Here is a 14885-nt window from a genome sequence, read left to right as displayed (position 1 = left end):
CTCCCCCCAAAAAAGATGATAATAATGCTCAATATATCAGAAGCATTTTATACATACATCTGTGCCCAGAGGAGCCTCCCGTCCTTGCTCAGCCTTACTCCGCTAAACGGTCGAATAAGCTCGGGTGTGTACATCTTTCTGTTTTGATGAGAAAAAAAAAGGGGGGGGGCGGGGGGAGCGGGACTATATTATCATTCTTTTATATGTCGTTGCTTTTCATGTTCCTCTTCAAATTCTGGCAATTGTTCAGTGATTATTATTGAAATTTATGCGGTCTTTTTATATATAGTTCGGCGTCAATGACCTAGATTATTATAGTATCAATTAATCAGTCAATGAATCAGTTTAACCCAAAAGCCTCACACTTCATTGAGGTTATGTTTCAGCTTTTTGTCTGCTCAGCTTTTTAGACTTTATCTGTGCTTTACGTTCTGTCTCTTTGTTTATGTTGAACCAGGTACTTTGAATAATCGAAAGGCTGTAATAATATATGACACAACGCAACTTCATTATGATTATCAAGCTCATTATATTTCAATTGGGCATCATAATTCTTTTGGATTTGCGGTGCGTTATTTTATGTTGATGCAGTATTTATGCTTTATCTTGATTCATTCATTATGTTGAACTGGCAGTCACATATCAAATAGACTATTTAGTTGGCTGATATGATTAGTACCATTATTCGTGTGCTTCTGCGTCTATGAACACAGAAAATATAATGTTATCGCCGTGGATTGCGTTTGAATTCAGTCTTTAACAAAAAAAATGTACATTGATATATGTGAAATATAATAAACAACACAGAGAAAGTGTGGAAAAAAAGTTGCAACTGATTGCCTCATAAATCATTAAATCATGTTGCAAGTGCATTCTGAGATACGGTGGTACTGTGCTTTTAAAAATTTGCGGTACCCAAATGGAAAGATCGAAAGAAGAAGTATAATTTACAAGCTCCGGCGATGATTCATTCTGAGTGCGAGGATAGTACGAACGTTGAAAAAATCAGCTAGGTGAATCAGCTCATTTCCGTAGTGGCTTTAAGAGTCGGCGAGTACATAGTCACGAATTCAGACGGCTAAAAGACTGAATCAATTGCTGATTTACTGTAATAGCTTTTTATTTGGGATTTATTTGATATATATTGGTCTTTTATCGACGTTTTAAATCTTTTCATGCTACAGAATAACTCCTATGAGGATATCTATTCTGCACAATAAAATTTCTTTTATATTATATTTTATATATATCGTATATATATATAATCATATATATTTATAATTAATATATATATAAAATATATATAATATATATATGTATATTACCATTGCATTATAGAGAATAAATTCAATTGCATATTCCCCAGACGAATCACACTGAAACATTTCTTCTACGCATTTAAAAGAAATATATTCCTTGAGTTTAACATACAGAAGATCGACTATCTGAAGAAAAATAAACTCTTATTGAAGCTTTTATGGAAAATTTATAGAAATGAAGAAAACAACTGTTGCAAGAGTAGTAAACACTACTTTTTAAGAATCAGTCTCCTCGCCTATACCTCACTCTGTCAATTGAAGGATCCGGTAGCCAGAGTTTGATGTCCTTGATGATGTCGCTGTTCAGAGGAACGGAGTCGCGTCCCTCGGCCTCGAAGAGATCCTTCGGGATCTCCAGTCTCATGTCCTTCCAGGTAGCTCGGAAGTACACGTCCATCGCTATGCTCTGTTGTGCAAAGAAATGGGTCGTTTGGGCTTCATCGGGGTCGATGGGAAACTTTGCATGTATGTTATGTACTACACTTATACATAGTATATATAGATTCATACACATAATCATATATATATGTATATAATTTACAATGTATATATATACATACATACATACATTCACGAAGGTGTCTTGTGTATATATTTAATTAGATATGTATGTATAAGCACATATACATGTCATACTTGGCAATGCTTAAAAAAACGGAAAGTAATTCTGATCAGCAAAATTGTATGATACAACCAGATAAAAAAAAATTTCACTGATAACAAGTGATAAGAAAGATAGAGCAGACAGATTTTGTTTTCTGCAAGATGAACAAGAGAGCAATTGATCATCCACCCTCAGATCATCAAGCATACCAAATTACAACTCTCTAACATCAGTAGATTTAATTTTATTTAAGGTTAAAGTTAGCCAGGGCTCGTGTATCTGGCAGCACTTTCCGGAGGCATGGGACCACGCTTACTCTGCTGTATCTGATGAACAACTGAAGCTCTACCGGGCATAGCTGATGATTTTATACAGCATTATACCTTGTATTCTTTTTTGTTTTAAGTTATTTTCATGTTTAGAACATTTGCGGTTTATTTAGAAGCTCACGCTTATGTCCTTGTATTCAAGAATAGAGCTTACAAAGTACAGCACACGTCGCATTTTGGGTTATAAAGAACTGACAATATGTATTTGTTTTTGCGAAGACATAAACTTCGTATCAGTACAAAACAAAAGAAACACTGAATACGCATGCGGCGGAATACAACAATGTGCGCGACTATCTCACCATCTCTTTCTCGTCGACTTTATTGATTGCGTTAATTCTCAGTGAAATTCCGATGACCACTGGCCCGCCATCTGGAAGGGGAAAAAAATGATAAGGAATGTTTTATCATTGACGCCTAATTATACAATAGAAAATAAAGCATCTACTTGACCATCACCAGGAAATGAGCGATTGGATTATGTATGACTTCGGAGAAACGTAATTCAGGGTCTCTCTCTCTCTCTCTCTGGAAGGATGATTGCCAAAGCCTCAGAGCTTCGCGTGCCGAAGTATATTGCATTGATTTGAATATGTTTTATATTTTGACGGACTTTCAAAGCGTTTGCTTTCTCAAACATTTGCTCTACATTTACGTTCGTTATATTTTATACACTGAACGGGGTATTAGAGTTCAGCTGCTAATGCACATGTCGAATATTTTAAGATTTATTGCTTTCTACAACGAAAATTCACACTTGGTTTATCCGGCTGTGGCAGTTTCCCATTAAGATCCATTACCGAGAACTTGGTTACTGAATCTGTCATCGACCTCTATTAAACCTCACTTATTAGTTGCTAAATTTCCATTTCACCTCAGTAAAATTGCACTCAAAAAGTATCAGTCAGAATTAACTTATGGAGCTACTTTCGATTTGTGCTTGGAAAATAATGTTGTGATAAAATTAAATAAGTATTATTATGAAGATGTTCTACCACAGTGTTCTGAAACAATGAATTCTATAGTATGCTTCGTTAAAGGAATGACGGTAAAAATTTTCATTCGCAGAAGAAAATAAAACCTAATGAGAAGCGTCGAATTTGGCATTTAATACCGGAAAACCAATTTGGCAACTTAAGGTATCAAGAATTCTGGAATATTATCTCTGAGTTATTGCAAACTAAGGAAGCTATCGTCAATTCATTACCCTGTAATTTAATTGTCGTTGCATAAAAGTAAGTTAAATTTAGGATGCAAATGTAGAATCCTGTTGCTATTTTAAAAATTTCTGAATTTTCCGGCAATGTTAAATGAGTTAGAACTTCATTTTTCCTTTAGTTTTTTTTTTTTTTTTTTTTTTTTTTTTTTTTTTTTTTTTTTTTTTAAATAAAGCGTCCCTGAGTAAGTCTAATTCACGGCCTTGCAAAACCTAAGTTATGCGCTGCCCTTTGGAATGCGCATCCAATGTATATAATATTAATAACATCATTGAATATTTATGTGAATGATTAACGGACGCACCTGTTCCCAGAGGTCGTAGGTGGTGGTCATACCCGGGGGGAGTTAGGTTGAGCGCCTGTGACGTCACCAACCTGGTTATGAAAAATGGAATATAGTAATTTTTCTTAAGGAAAGCAATACTTACAAAATGATCACGAAGTGTAAACAATTTACTTTTTTTTTTTTTTTTTTTTGTTTTTTTTTTTTTTTTTTTTTTTTTGTGAAATAAACTAGAGAGAAATATACACGAGGTACATGTGTGAATATACATTACTGACAGCAGAAGTCTTGCTATGTAGTACGTTACCCACATAATCTTTTCCTCTCCTCTCTCTCTCTCTCTCTCCTCTCTCGCTCTCTCTCTCTCTCCTCTCCTCTATCTCTCTCTTCTCCTCCTCTCTCTTCTCTCTCTCTCTCTTCTCTTTCTCTTTCTCTCTCTCTCTCTCAGAGTTTGCCTTATGGTGTTGTCTTGATAGCCTGAGCTTTGTTGACAGACTCGAGTTACAAATTAATTGATAAACAAGTTCCTTTAATCAATGGTACTACCCCGCTCTTGCAGTATTTATTGCCATCAGTTATGGTTGTTGATTACTGAAGGCAATAATGTTGCTAGGCAATAAAGATACAGCCATAACCGTGAGAAAGGTATTCAGTCAAATATTTGTTTTCCTTGAGAATTTGGTTTATTTACTAGTAAATTTTTATCCTTACTAATAAAAACTATTTTTGTAGTTCACGAGTCTGATTTTAACGACCTAGGTAATTGAAAGGGGTGATTTGCATAGAAGGTCGATTAGTTGTTTGAGAGAGAGAGAGAGAGAGATATCATGACTACCAACATACCTCGAAGAAGTAAATTTTATATATACCCCTCCAGTCTCTGAGGAGGGATTAGCATATATATATATATATATATATATATATATATATATATATATATATATATATATATATATATATATAAAATCAAATTTACAACTGTGTGAAAATAGACTTACACAGATTAATTTTTTAAAAGGATGTAAAATAATTGTTGAGCGTAGTATAAACCCTTAGATACGCATATTATTGTACTAAAAACTAATATTTATTAATAAAAATTTCATATTCTGCAAACGTCATTATAAACTCACGATCTGCGAACATTAATCCATGTCATGTCCCGTCTGCCATACAACGAAATTAACGAAATTAGTCTGTCTCATATAGCAATAGCATTTCTCGTTCGGTAATGGATTGCAGAGCTCTCTTAGGCATAGGTTCAATGTCTGATTAGCCATGCAACTGTATATATATATAGTAATAATATAAATATATATAATATATATATATATATATATATATATATATATATATAGATAGAGAGAGAGAGATCTCTCTCTCTCTCTCTCTCATCTCTCTCTCTCTCTCTCTCTCTCTCTCTATATATATATATATATATATATTATGAATTCATTTGACAACGAGATTTTGATTTGTGGTATGCCATATTTTCACTCGTTTGGTATTTTTGTGAAAACTTGAAGTTACTAGTTACCTTCATGAAGTTTAAGATATCCTTTCTGTTATCTCTATAAATCACTCCTGCAAAATTGATACATTTTACTAACAGGAAATCAACTTACTTTATCTGAAACAAAACTCTTTAGGTACTTACATTCCAAATAAGGAAGTTACGATCCGGTAAGCCATCCACCGCTTGTCTATCATGACTCCCATCCTGAAATAAAGTTAGTTTTAGTGGAAACTTCTTTAAATGATAAAATCAGCTAAATCAGCTATATATCTAGCCATTATCTTGAGTCTGTCTAAAAGAATTGAAAGAATCATTAGGCTTTTAGAGCCTTTTTGACGAGTGTAATTTTATTTTCTGTTTGTGTAAAAATATATATAGTAATTCTGTAAGGATTACATAGACGCTTGGTAGACACTCGCCAAATTAAGACATAGCATGCAAGAAGATTGAGAGAGAATATTTGGAATCAAATAATTAGATACCTTCTACAATAAGCACCCCTCCCCTCAAAAAAAAAAAGAAAAAAAAAGTTAAGATAGTGAATCAAAAAAATAAAAAAACTCGTAAGTCTCTTTAGGTTTACCTGAAAAAAAAAAATGTACCTGTCTATGATTTATATGGAAATGAAAGGTGTCGGCTAGTTGGGCTCACATAATTACCTCTGTATATGAGGCGGTTTTTTGTAGTTGATGGAGAAGTGCCATCAAGAAAGCGGTGCCCAGCGTGAATATTTGATTTTGCCCAAAGCGAATGAACATTAATCAACAGAGTGGGGAGTTTGAACAATATATTTTTTTATTCAGGCCACTGGTATGTGCATATATATTATTATATATATATATATATATATATATATATTATAATATATATATATATATATATATATAGAGAGAGAGAGAGAGAGAGAGAGAGAGAGAGAGAGAGAGAGAGTGCACATGTATATTATATATATGATATATATATATAACTATATCTGTATATATATGTATGTAGTATATATATATATATATATATATATATATATATATATATATATATATATATATATATATATATATATATATATGTATGTAGAGAGAGAGAGAGAGAGAGAGAGAGAGAGAGAGAGAGAGAGAGAGAGAGAGAGAGAGAAGGAATATGCCTGTTTGAGAAAGTTACAGTTTGTTAAACTGTTGTTATAACCATAGTTTGAAGCTTAGGCCTAATTTAATATTGGTTAAGTATTCAACTTTTTTTGTAGGATGTTACATGCTATATCCTGAAATAAATTCTATTTCCTGGATGCAATGATAGCAAAATAATTCTGTTTCTTGGATGCAATGATAGCAAAATAACTGTTTCCTGGATGCAATGAGAGCAAATGAATTCTGTTTCTTGGATGCAATGATAGCAAATTAATTCTGTTTCTTGGATGCAATGATAGCAAATTAATTCTGTTTCTTGGATGCAATGATAGCAAAATAAATTTCTGTTTCCTGGATGCAATGGATGCAAGATAGCAAATTAATTCTTCGTTTTTTCTTGGAATGCAATGATAGCAAAAATTAATTTTCTGTTTCTGGAAGGAAACGATAGCAAAATAAATTCTTGTTTCGGATGCAATGATAGCAGAATAAATTCTGTTTCTTGGATGCAATGATAGCAAATTAATTCTGTTTCTTGGATGCAATGATAGCAAAATAAATTCTGTTTCCTGGATGCAATGATAGCAAATTAAATTCTGTTTCCTAGAGGCAATGACGGCAACGGCAGTTGCACTACTATGGCGTAAAAAAAAATAAGTGGTATTGGTTCTGTTAGCATTTCTGGTGGCCATTAATGATTGATGACTCTCTACTTATTTTCTGAGGATTAACGTTTTCGTCCACTGTATTGGCAGCTATTGTTTGCGAGTGTGATCGTTAGCGTTATGTAAGGAAACTTGCTCACCTCTGTTATTTGCAGCTGTTGGCGATATGCCTCTCTTACTTCGTGAATAGGAACGAAGTTAAGTTTTGTGCAATGACTTGGGTGAACGAATGTCGGTTCCGTAGGGTATTGACGCCTGTCTAATATCGATCGTTGTCCGATCAGTGAATTACGCACGTATATATATATATATATATATATATATATATATATTATATCTATATATATATATATATATCTATATGTGTGTGTGTGTGTGTATACATTACATATATATATATATATATATATGTGTGTGTGTGTGTGTGTGTGTGTGTATATATATATATACATATATATATATAATATATATATATATATATATATATATATATATATATATATATATATATATATATATATATATATATTATATATATATATATAGTATATGCGTGTGTTTGTAATATATTTATATAAATATTTTATATGTAAATTACATATAATATTTACATATTTACGGAATTATAAACGGCGTTTTTTCGGTGACATCGACGAAATTAATCCTTTTATATTTCGTCCGTCCCTTAAGGGTTAATATTCGTAAATTACCTGGATTCCCTGCGGAGCTCAAACAGCGAGTACATGCCCCGTTTGAAGTTGATAAATGACGCGTCAATATGAGGTTAGATGCACACACACATTTTTCTTGTTTTTATTTTTTTATCAAGCATGCGTATATTATTTTGCAACGGGAAGGTCATTTTTCATGTCAGGAAACAGTAAATCATTTCATATTTAGCAAAACCAGTGGCTTTGAATCGATGTTTCAAGCGTACATTAATAACTCCCTTAGTCATTTTTCATGTCCTGAAAATCGTGTATGTATCATAATTACTCACGTAGAATTCGTAAAACCAGTGGCTTTTAATCGATGTTTCCGCAAAAATCAAATTTTGCTAAGTGCTTGTTCATAAATATTTATATATATTTATATGTATGGATTATTTTATGCTTTGATTCTTATTAAAGAATTGGTGAACAGGGAAAACCATTCCTTTAAGCAATTTAGCGTCACAGTGATGAGAGCATATTATTTCTGATTAGGAGGGAATGCATTTTTCATCTCTAGATATAGAATACTTAAACCAGAGAACACGATAGCATTCTTGAATGTCTCTTTGATCACAAATTTTGACACTACATGAAGATTTCTATAGTATGCCAAATTCTGACAGACTGCATGAAGATTTCAATGGTATGCCAAATTCTGACTGCATGAAGATTTCTATGGCATGCCAAATTCTGACATTGCATGAAGATTTCTATGGCATGCCAAATTCTGACATTGCATGAAGATTTCTATGGCATGCCAAATTCTGACATTGCATGAAGATTTCTATGGCATGCCAAATTCTGACATTGCATGAAGATTTCTATGGCATGCCAAATTCTGACATTGCATGAAGATTTCTATGGCATGCCAAATTCTGACACTGCATGAAGATTTCTATGGCATGCCAAATTCTGAAACTGCATGAAGATTCCCATGGTATGCCAAATTCTGACACACTGCATGAAGATTTCTATGGCATGCCAGATTCTGACACACTGCATAAAAATTTCTATGGTATGCCAAATTCTGACACACTGCATGAAGATTTCTATGGCATGCCAGATTCTGACACACTGCATAAAGATTTCTATGGCATGCCAAATTCTGAAACTGCATGAAGATTCCCATGGTATGCCAAATTCTGACACACTGCATGAAGATTTCTATGGCATGCCAAATTCTGACACACTGCATGAAGATTTCTATGGCATGCCAAATTCTGACACACTGCAAGAAGATTTCTATGGCATGCCAAATTCTGACACACTGCATGAAGATTTCTATGGCATGCCAAATTCTGACACACTGCATGAAGATTTCTATTATTTCTATGGCATGCCAAATTCTGACACACAGCACGAAGATTTCTATGGCATGCCAAATTCTGAAACACTGCATGAAGATTTCTGTGATATACCAAATATAAAAATGTTGTTGTCCCTCAACTCTAGTTAAAAAGGACTTCTGTCATTTTACAACGTTACTAGGACACATTCCCTGTGAAAAGACTGTGAAGCTATCCTATATGACAGACAAATAAGACCACTGTCTCACATCCCCGACTTCAACCTTAAGCCATTTTCTCGTAACTTGAGGTCACGGCCACAGTTTTCTCATGGATATATATCTTATTACTGAAAGCAACAAGGTCAAAGTACTGGATCCCACTTAATCTCAGAAAAAAAACGGGTCTTCAGTCTCGGATCCTTTATGTGAATTTTTTTTTTTTTTTTTTTTTTTTTTGCTATTTCTGAGACCCTTTAGAAGTTTATGAATCTCATACAATAAAAATTTAATTATTGTTTTTGTTTTCATAAAAGAACAATGTTCTAGTCTCGAACGCCCCTTACCAATTCTTTGATATTATACTTCCAAAGGTTTAGGCGCAACTGAAGAACGGTGCAGTCTCTTACAAGACGCGGGCATGGTGGTAGATGTCCAATCGAAAAATCGAAATGCCATTGGAGAGAGACCTTACCTTACAGACCTTATATCTTGTTCGGGTTGCCCCAGGTCCCTCAGTGTGAGGCACCTCTAATGTCTACCAGAGAGTTGCTAGTACATCTTCCGGTATATTTTGCATCTTCCAATCTTGGATGGTCTGGGATGCAGTTTAGATATTTGTCGAGCTTATTCTTAAACACATCTACACTCACTCCTGATATATTCCTCAGATGAGCTGGCAACGCATTGAATAGACGCTGCATTATCGATGCTGGTGCGTAGTGGATTAATGTCCTGTGTGCTTTCCTTATTTTTCCTGGTATAGTTTTGGGCATTATTAATCTACCTTTGCTTGCTCTTTCTGATATTTTTAGTTCCATGATATTTTCTGCTATTCCTTCTATCTGTTTCCATGCCTGAATTATCATGTAGCGTTCTCTTCTCCTTTCTAGACTATATAATTTTAATGATTGTAGTCTTTCCCAGTAGTCAAGGTCTTTAACTTCTTCTATTCTAGCTGTAAAGGACCTTTGTACACTCTCTATTTGTGCAATATCCTTTTGATAGTGTGGGTACCATATCATATTGCAATATTCAAGTGGACTACGAACATATGTTTTATAAAGCATAATCATGTGTTCAGCTTTTCTTGTTTTGAAGTGCCGTAACAACATTCCCATTTTTGCTTTACATTTTGCCAACAGAATTGCTATTTGATCATTGCATAACATGTTCCTATTCATCATCACACCAAGGTCTTTAACTGCTTCCTTATTTGTGATTGTCTCATTATTAGGTCCCCTATATGCATATATCTTTCTTTCTCTGTCTCCATAATTTATTGATTCAAATTTATCAGAGTTAAATACCATCCTATTTACCTCTGCCCAATCATATACTTTGTTAAGGTCTCTTTGTAGAGCGTTCCTATCTTCATCACAAGTAATTTCTCTACTTATTCTTGTGTCATCTGCGAAACTACTCACTACCGAATCCTTAACATTACTGTCTATGTCCTCAATCATAATAACAAACAGTATTGCAGCTAACACCGTACCTTGCGGCACACCGGATATTACCTTGGCTTCATCCGATTTCTCGTCGTTTGCAATAACTATCTGTTTTCTGTTGTGTAAAAATTCTTTTAACCATCTTCCTACTTTATCCACGATATTGTGTTTTCTAATTTTCTTCGCTAATATATTATGGTCTACTTTGTCAAAAGCTTTTGCAAAGTCTAAATAAACCACATCTGTTTCATTTCCGCTTTTCATATTTTTGAATATGTTCTCACGGTGGACTAACAGTTGGGTTTGTGTACTTTTTCCGGGTACAAAACCATGTTGTCCTTTATTAAATAAATTATTTTTTATTAAATGTTTCATAATATTTTTTCTTCATTACCCTTTCATACACTTTCATAATATGTGATGTTAGACTCACAGGCCTATAATTACTTGCCTCTAGTCTTGATCCACTTTTGAAAGTAGGGGTAAATATATGCTAATTTGTGCTCATCATAAATCTTGCCTGTATCTACACTTTGTCTTAATAATATTGCAAGTGGCTTTGCGATAGAATGAACTACTTTCTTTAACAAAATAGCAGGGACTCCATCCGGCCCTGCAGCAGCTCCATTTTTAATTTCATTAATAGCCTGCACAATATCAGCGTCATTAATATCTATGTCAGCTAAATATTCACTATTTTCATCCCTTACTTCTATATCATTATCTTCATTATCTATTCTAGGGGTGAATTCTCTCTTATATCGTTCTGCCAATATGTTGCAAATTTCCTTTTTTTCATTCGTTAATCTCCCTTCAATTCTTAGAGGGCCTATTTCTATTCTTCTTTTATTCATCTTCTTCGCATATGAGTATAATAGTTTGGGATTTTGCTTGATATTTAATAGGGTTTTTTCTTCCAAGTCCCGTTTTTCATTTTCTTTTGATTGTATAATCTTTTGTTCTGCATTTTCTATCTTACTTTTTAGTTCTATAACTTTCCATGAATTTTTTTCTTTTGCAAGACCTTTTTTCCACTTTCTGATTTTCTGGAACAAGATCCTTCTGTCTCTTGGTATGCATGACTGATGTTTACTTTTCTTCTTCGGTATATATTTATCCACTATTTTCTCTAATATTTTATATAATATCTCCGTATTTACCTTTATGTCATCACTTACGAAAATGTTATCCCAATCTTTGTTTAATTCTTCATTTATTTCTGACCATTTTATATTTTTACTGTAGAAGTTGTATTTTCCATATCCTTCCCACTTTTTCATTTCTTGCTTATCCCTGTTTTCACTTGCTTTGGTATGGACTGTTAATTCTATGACATTATGGTCTGAAATACTCGCATTATAAACTATTATTTCTTTAACATAATTCATCTCGTTCACAAATACTAGGTCTAAAGTATTTTCCTTTCTTGTTGGCAGGTGATTTATTTGTTGAATGTTGTATTCTAGTAGCATATCTAATAGCTTTTCGAATTGCCTCTTATCTTCTGCACTACTATTACTCTCTTTTTTATATGTATAAGTACATCCACAATCTCCTATTCGTTCTTTCCAGTCTACGAAAGGAAAGTTGAAGTCTCCAGATAGGAGAATAGTCCAGTCCTTGTGATTTCTACATATATCATCCAATTTTTCTATTATTAAGTCAAACTCTTTAGAGAGAGAGAGAGAGAGAGAGAGAGAGAGAGAGAGAGAGAGAAAATTTAACTGCACTTATACTTTCCCTAAGGTTGTAATCGGTATATATATATAATCTATATATATATATATATAATATATATATATATATATATATATATATATATTATATATATATATACACACACACGAGTGTATATGTAAATTGATACGTATATATGCATATTTATATACTCGTATGTCAACATACAGATATATATATTTATATATTATAAGCATTGCCATAAAATTGATAAGTTAGATATTCTGCAGTGAGTTCCGGTAGGCGTCGAAAATGTAAATGTCTTTCTGTATGATTTTGCCAAGACTTTCAAGAAACTCTTGCATATGATTAATCACTCAGCTTACCAGAAGTATTAAAGTCTTCATTATTCATCATGTGAATAGAGACGTAAAATCGTTACTCTATTTTTTGTCCTGCCACTTATTTTTTCCATCAGACCGCACCACTTTATACCCGTTTTCTGCTAAGTTAGATGTTACTTTTTGACATTCAGATAAGAGAGAGAGAGAGAGAGAGAGAGAGAGAGAGAGAGAGAGAGGTGAAAAAAATCAAGGACTTACCTGCCACTTCACTAAAAAAAAAAAAAAAAAAAAAAAAAAATACTACTACTCCGGGTTCTATTCCCCGCTCTGCCGACGTGGTATCAGAGGAATTTATTTCTGGTGATTAGAAATTCATTTCTCGATATAATGTGGTTCGGATCCCACGATAAGCTGTGGGTCCCGTTGCTAGGTAACCAATTGGTTCCTAGCCACGTAAAAATATCTAATCCTTCGGGCCAGTCCTAGGAGAGCTGTTAGTCAGCTCAGTGGTCTGGTTGAACTTATATATATTTAACTTTAGTGCAATATGTAAGGGGAAAATATCGTAAAAACAGAGAGAGAGAGAGAGAGAGAAGAAACACACTCGTGTATGTCACAATGGTGTTTTGAAATATAATTAATTTTCCAAGATTTTCTTTAATACGTTCATGAATAAGTATCTTTGAAAGTAATTCATTGTAAAATGAACGTAACAGCGTGACTGTTTAAACACTGATCTTCGTTTTGCTGAATTTATGGAAATTGATCTCTGATTTTATAGTCATTAGTAGATATTTGACTAAAAAAAAAAGGTTGATGGAGACCATTTTAATTTCTTAGTTCATATCTTTATTTCTTGTTTCTTTCCGAGTCGTTATTATATAAGTGGAAGGGAGAGAGAGTAACATTTCTCAAGTGCATCAGGCAACTTTGATAATTTCACATTTGTTACGCTGGTATAGTGGTTAGTGTTGGGGAATGCCACTCAGATGTTGCGGGTGGGCGCCTCCCCTAGGGCGATGTAAAATCACTGGCTCTGTATTATGAGCAGTTACCGCTGCAGTGTGGGGTCTTTAGCGGTTGGAGGTTGAAACCAACATTCTTTGGAAGCTTGAATTTCAAGTCCGGGGCCCGGTGAATAGGTTTTCTCTACTGAAATAGTAATAATAATAATAATGAAAGCTACCCTTTATGTTAAATTTTAAGTGTGTACAAGGATACACATGATATGTTTATAAATCTCTGCCTGTCCTTAACTTGGACTATTTACACTTGATCGACTTGGAAATAATCAATTCCCTGGAAATAATTTTTTATGTTAAGTACAAGTAATTGCTCTTAATAATGATTTTATTTAAGCATAGAATATACAACGTACATATTATCGTACTATATGTAAAAATAACCTCAATGCTTTCTTAACTTCTCAATTTCTTCACACTTTTGAAGCGCTCGTCACTACTAAAAACTACGAAGAAATTATGAGGAGATTAAGAGGGCATTGCGGTCATTAAAATCATATAAGTATATGTTAAAGAGTGACCTGTTTCCTCATACATGTGACAACATGGCTACATGAAAATCAACCTAGAAACACCTGACGATCATGTTGCAAGTATTTTCACTGATGCTAATTATTTGAAAAGTCGGTTTCTGTCGGTATATCCATAATGCTTTCACTTACTGCAAGGAGAAGGCATCCGAGAAAATCAGAGCTAAATAAGAGAGGGGAATTTAAAACGAATATGTTATGAAACACATAAACAGAAGTAGATTATATATATATATATATATATATATATATATATATATATATATATATATATATATATATATGTTTGTTTGTCTATCGAATACTATTTGGTTATTTCTGTGCGCAGAAACAAAAACAAAAAAAGCTCAGAAAATAACCGAGGACAATATACAAGATATCCTGAGCAAGATATCTCACACGGTAACAAAACAAAATAAAACTTACCTGTTGATCAAGGAAACGTCTCCCGCAAAGTACATAAATAAAGTATAAAAGTTTACTTAGAAAGAGGAAAAGGAAAATAAATGCCTCGAATTCATCATTTCTGGCTCGATTCGTAACGAAAGAGAAACAGAGAAATAAGATCTGATGACCGAGAAAAGCCT

General features: G+C 33.4%; 1 long non-coding RNA gene across 1 annotated transcript; it reads right to left on the bottom strand.

Moving 5' to 3' along the window:
• Nucleotides 1-3782: 3782 nt before the first annotated feature.
• Nucleotides 3783-14885, bottom strand: LOC135224212 (uncharacterized). Its single transcript, XR_010316686.1, has 3 exons — nucleotides 14725-14885; nucleotides 5410-5472; nucleotides 3783-3844 (listed from the first exon to the last, which is right to left on the bottom strand). It is a non-coding gene; the product is annotated as an uncharacterized LOC135224212 (long non-coding RNA).

This window comes from Macrobrachium nipponense, chromosome 10 (assembly GCF_015104395.2).
Source record: "Macrobrachium nipponense isolate FS-2020 chromosome 10, ASM1510439v2, whole genome shotgun sequence".
Lineage (NCBI taxonomy): Eukaryota > Metazoa > Arthropoda > Malacostraca > Decapoda > Palaemonidae > Macrobrachium > Macrobrachium nipponense.
Note: the sequence above shows the minus strand (reverse complement) of the source record. Positions and strands in the feature narration are given on the sequence as shown.